Consider the following 6,000-nt stretch of genomic DNA (forward strand, 5'->3'; position numbering starts at 1 on the left):
TTGTCTATTTGTTTTATCCGTTCGTCCCCTGGGCTGCGGAAAAGCTCAGAATTCAGCGCTGTGGGGCCGCAGGAAGGTTCTGTGAACTGAAGCCCTTTGGGGAGAACACTTGAGCACAGCATTGACCCAGTCAATCAATCAGGAGGGCCTATCAGGAGCTGCAAGAAGAGGAAGTCACGTGATGTCAGAGGATCCTATTGGGCATATTGTTCACACTGTACAGTATTTAACTTTACGGAACTGGCGGCCTCCATGGCTACACGTCCTCACCTCCTCTGTCCCTCCAAGTACTCTTTATGGAACTGACAGTTGCCTTACTCCGTCTTCAACCAATCAGCTTTTCTCTCGACTACTTATCCCGCCCTCCGTTATGACCCATTGAATGGTTTGTTGAGGCCACGCTGACGGACTCAGGCTGCTCTTACTGGCCGAGTGAAACCCTGTTTGAGCTGGATTAGTTTCACTAGAACGACGTTTGGTCATTTCTAAGTCATTTGATTGGCCAATTCACATAGAATAAAGCACGTGTTATTTTTTCGAATTGTGGTGAGTTCGGACAGTCCTCGTCGACTCACTGGAGAACTGTCGCATCGTAACTGCCAGTTCTTTAAATTTATCACATGAACTGTGTGTACATACATAAAGCCAGATTGGTCTACTGTGTTGCCATGGTAACAGAGAATTTCCAGGCTGGTGATACATGCAAACTCGCAAACTTAGCTCACCTGCCATCTGTGTTTATCACTTGAGTTTCCGAATTATTTACGACATTCTCAGCTGGGCGCAAACTTGAGATAAACTCAAGGAACATCTGAACGCACCGTCATTTCACCAAATTGCAGCAGATAGTCTGGATTAAAGGATCATAACCCAGATGTTCAGGTGATTGAGTGAGTTGTGTCACATTCAATAACAATAACAACACATGACCATGTTTATCATCAGTGAGGTAGACTGGAACAGGACTACAGTTACTGAGGAAGCTCAGCCGGTTACAGAAAGCCATGCACTCCAGAACTATCACCAGCAGACTGTAAAACTACACACACTGCAGATTCATACTGGATTAAAATCACTCCACAATTATTACAGTCAGACTGTAAAACTACACACACTGCAGATTCACACTGGATTGAAATAAAACCCACAAAAGTACACACATAACAGATTCATACTGGTTTAAAAATACCCAGAATTATTACTGACTGTAAAAATACACACACTGCAGATTCATACTGGATTAAAATCACTTCAGTTATTACTCTTGTAAAAATAAACACAGTAGATTCATGGATTGAAGTAGATTAAACACGGTAGATTAAAAATACCCACAAAACTGTACACATAACAGATTCATACTGGATTAAAATCACTGCACAATTATTACTGTCAGACTGTAAACCTACACACACTGCAGATTCATACTGGATAAAAACCACAGATTTTGGCCATAATTGCATAAATTACAGAACCTGTCCAGGTAAAGCTAATCCAGCTCTAATTGGGGCTACTCGGAACAACAACTGGCTGCTCCCAGGTCAGCGGGTCTCGGAGTGAGGGACGTTTTTTGTTAACAGGTTCATTTTGCATTACCTTTGTATTTTTTTCTGATGTCAGCGTTACTGTTCTTCATGATTATCACTTGTTTTCTGAATTCCTTTTTTCCCCTCATGTTATAGTCGTCTGTTTGTGTTCGTCACTGAACAGAGAGCAGCCTCTCTCATCCGTTAACCCGACCATGTGTTATACGTGTAACATTTGAAACTTTTTCAATTTGTAAGATAATAACTAAAAACTGTAATTATATTCCAGGCTGTTATAATGGAGACCGACGCTAGCGGATGGAGGTAGAGGGGGGGGGGCGTGCGTATGATTTTAACTCCATTCATGTCATATAATTGTTATTTTGTAACGTTCCTGTTCTCTTGATCTTGTGCTTTTCTTTTTCATTTGTGGGATTACATAATTTGAAAAGAAACCGTGTATTGCTTTATTGTGTAATGCTCTTTCTCTCTCTCTCTCTCTCTCTCTCTCTCTCTCTCTCTCTCTCTCTCCTTACCTTGCTTCTTTCTTTATTTTTGTGGTTCCACAGCTCATAATGACAGGTTGAGTTTTAATAACATAATGTAACGTTTAATTCTTCTTTTGTTCATTTTTTGTGTTGTTTTTAATCGTAATCAGGGTTAATTAAACTGGTTAATACCACCTGATGAATCTGTGTGTTTTTGGAATTATTTATGTTAATGCTGATAATGCATTTGTTTCTCAGACACACACACACACACATAGACACACACACACACACACACACACACACACATAGACACACACACACACACAGAGAGGTAACGCTTCGGTGAAGTCAACAGTGGTGCCGCATTACAGACTTTGATGCCGCTTCCCTTTTTTCTAGTGCGTGTCGCTGACTTTTCTTGGAAATGTGCCATGTCTTTTCTCTGATGCGCGGAGTTCTCTCTCGTAGGCCGCCTCAGGGGCCACCACATCCGCTGCCGAGGGCCCGCACCGCACCCAGCGCCATCACCACACGCAAAAAGCCCGCTCTCAGGAGAAAATCACTTTTACACTTAACTCCTCAAAGCGGAGTTAGGTGTAAAAGTGATTTTTAGTGGGCGAAAAATTCACTTTACACTATTTATTACAAATTCTCTTTGCACTATTTACTAAAAATTTACACAATTTACTAAAATTTCACTTTATACAATATACTAAAAATTCCCTTTACATGATTTATTACAAATTCACTTTACCCTATTCACTAAAAATTCACTTTACACTATTTACTAAAATTTCACTTTACACAATATACTAAAAATTGCCTTTAAGCGATTTAATATGAATTCACACTATTTACTAAAAATGTACACAATGTACTAAAAATTCAATTTACACTACTCAAATTTCACTTTACACAATTTACTAAAAAATCACTTTACACAATTTACTACAAATTCACTTTACACTATTTACTAAACATTTACACAATTTACTAAAAATTCCCTTTACACTATTTACTAAAATTTCACTTTACACAATTTGTTTAAAAAATCACCTTGCACAATTTATTACAAATTCATTTTACTAAAAATTCACTTCACATTACTTACTAAAAATACACTTTATACTATTTACTAAACATTCACTTGACACTATTTACCAAAAAAATCACTTTAGACTACTAAAAATTGACTTTACACTATATTAAAAATGTACACAATTTATTAAAATTAACCCTTACACAATTTACAACCTCATTTCCAGAAAGTTGGGACACTGCAAAATATAAATAAAAACAAAATGCAATGATATGCAAATCATTTAAACCATGTATTTAATTAAAAATAGTAGAAAGACAACGTATCAGATGTTGAAACTGACAAATTTTATTGTTTTTTAGAAAAATATATGCCGATTTTGAATTTGATGCCAACAACGTTCCAAAAAAGTTGGGACGGGGCAACAAAAGGCTGGTTAAGTCGTGTAATGCTAAAAACAACACCTGGTGGTTGATTGGCAACAGGTCAGTAACATGATTGGGTACATAAAAGCATCCCAGAGAGGCGGAGTCTGTCAGAAGTAAAGATGATGAGGGGTTCACCACTCTGTGAAATACTGCACAATCAAATAGTGCAACAATTCAAGAATATCGTTTCTCAACATAAAATAGCAAAGAACTTCTGCTCTTCATCATCTTCAGTACATAATAACATTAAAAGATTCAGAGAATCTGGAGAAATCTCTGTATGTAAGGGACAAGGCCAAAAAACAGTATTTGCTGGTCGTGATCTTTGGGCCCTCAGACGGCACTGCATTAAAAACGGACATGATTCTGTAGTGGAAATCACTGCATGGGCTCAGAAACACTTCTGAAAACCACTGTCTGTGAAAACAGTTCATCACTGCATCCACAAATGCAAGTTAAAACTCTAAAACGCAAAAAGGAAATATAAATAAACAGGATCCAGAAACACTGCCACCTTCTCTGGACCCGAGCTCATTTAAAATGGACTGAGGGGAAGTGGAAAAGTGTCCTGTGGTCCAACAAATCAACATTCAAAATTCTTTTAGAAATTATGGACACTGTGTCCTCCGGGCTAAAGACCACTCAGCTTGTTATCAGTGAGCAGTTCAAAAGCCAGTATTCATGATGGTGTAGGGGAGCATTAGTGCACATGGCATGGGTGACGTGCACATCTGTGAAGGTACCATTAATGCTGAACGATATATACAGGTTTTGGCAACATATGCTGCCATCCAGACGACGTCTTTTTCAGGGAAGGCCTTGATTATTTCATAAAGACAGTGTCAAACCTCATTCTGCATGTATTACAACAGCATTGCTCCATATTAAAAGAGTCCTGGTGCTAAACTGACCTGCCTGCAGTCCAGACCTGTCACCACTGGAAACATTCGGCACATTATGAAATGAAAAATATGACAATGGAGACCCTGAACTGATGAGCAGCTGAATTCTGGTATCAAACAAGAATGGGAACATTTCACTTTCTAAACTACAGCAGTGTCTCCTCAGTTCCCAAACGGTTACAGAGTGTTAAAAGAAGAGGTGATGAAACACAGTGGTAAACAGGCCCCCGTCCCAACTTTTTTGGAACGTGTTGTTGGCATCAAATACAAAATGGGCACATATTTTTCAAAAAACAATAAAATTTCTCAGTTTCAACATTTGATATGTTGTCATTGAAGTATTTTCCTTTAAAAATAAGGTTTACATGATTTGCATATCATCACATTCTATTTTCATTTACATTCTGCACAGCGTCCCAACTTTTTTGGAAATGAGGTTGTTGTCTCAGTGAAGCTTATGGAGCTTTAGAAGACAAGAAAAGTTCAAACCTGGTGCTCTAGCATGTTTAGAGGGCAGTGCTGAGTAATGTGCGCTTATTTGTTCGCCGTGAAGCTAATTCTAATGTTTTTAGCATGTTTGCTAGCAGAACGAGTGCTTTTAGCCTGTATTTTCACTCTTGTGAAGAACATGTCTTGACTCAACACATAATCCAGTGTAACTGTAGACGTTGGTGTAATTATACACAGTATTGACTCAGTAGTACAAGTACAACCAGTGTTAGCTGCTAAGTAAACACGGCTTGCAAGAGGCTAATCAGCCAGTTTGGCTACTTTAGGCTTGTGTTTTGATAGTTACGAACATTAAGCAAGAAAAGACGCTCCCACTTTATATCAAGTGTCTCTAATAACTGTGTAGTTACATGTGAACAACATGTGCGACAACAATGTAACTACTAATGATTGAGTCACTGGTACAGATGGATTACAGTAGTACACCTAATTAAACACGTGTATCAACTTCAGTTTTGCCTCATGTAATTACACAAGTGTATCTTAATAGTTGTAAAAGCCTATTCTCTCTCATGTAATTACACGAGTAATAACATAAATGTAATTACATCTGTAATCAGACTGGAACGGCAGTTTTTTTTCCAGCAGTAAAAGGAAGTTTGTAATAACTTACATTAAGACTTTACTTACACTGTATATCCCAGCTTTCCTAACATTTAGCCAGCATTTATGTTTCTAGTGCTGAGACATTATAACCAGTTTCAGCTTTAAACCATTCTGTAATGTGACAGAACAGCAGACGACCCCTTATATTAACATGTCACTTTTATGACAAATGTGTTGCATTACCTCAAAGCAATGTCTGTATTACACCTCCATTATTACATAGTAACTACATAACAACTACACAGGAACTGTCGACTTATTTTAAAGTGTAATTTTAACACTACACTACAGGAAAGTTCCTGTGTAGTTGTTATAACGGTATAGTGTAATTACAGAATCAGTGTGATGTGATCAGGTTACCTTGTTACAACACAGTTATTCCACAGTAATCATGTAAAACAAATGTAATGCTATGTAAAACATACTTCCTTTAACCGCTGGAAAAGACTTCTGATCTGTTGCGTATCAAAAAGATACACTTGTGTAAAACTGTAAAACTGA

Source organism: Colossoma macropomum, unplaced genomic scaffold (assembly GCF_904425465.1).
Source record: "Colossoma macropomum unplaced genomic scaffold, Colossoma_macropomum, whole genome shotgun sequence".
Classification (NCBI taxonomy): Eukaryota; Metazoa; Chordata; class Actinopteri; order Characiformes; family Serrasalmidae; genus Colossoma; species Colossoma macropomum.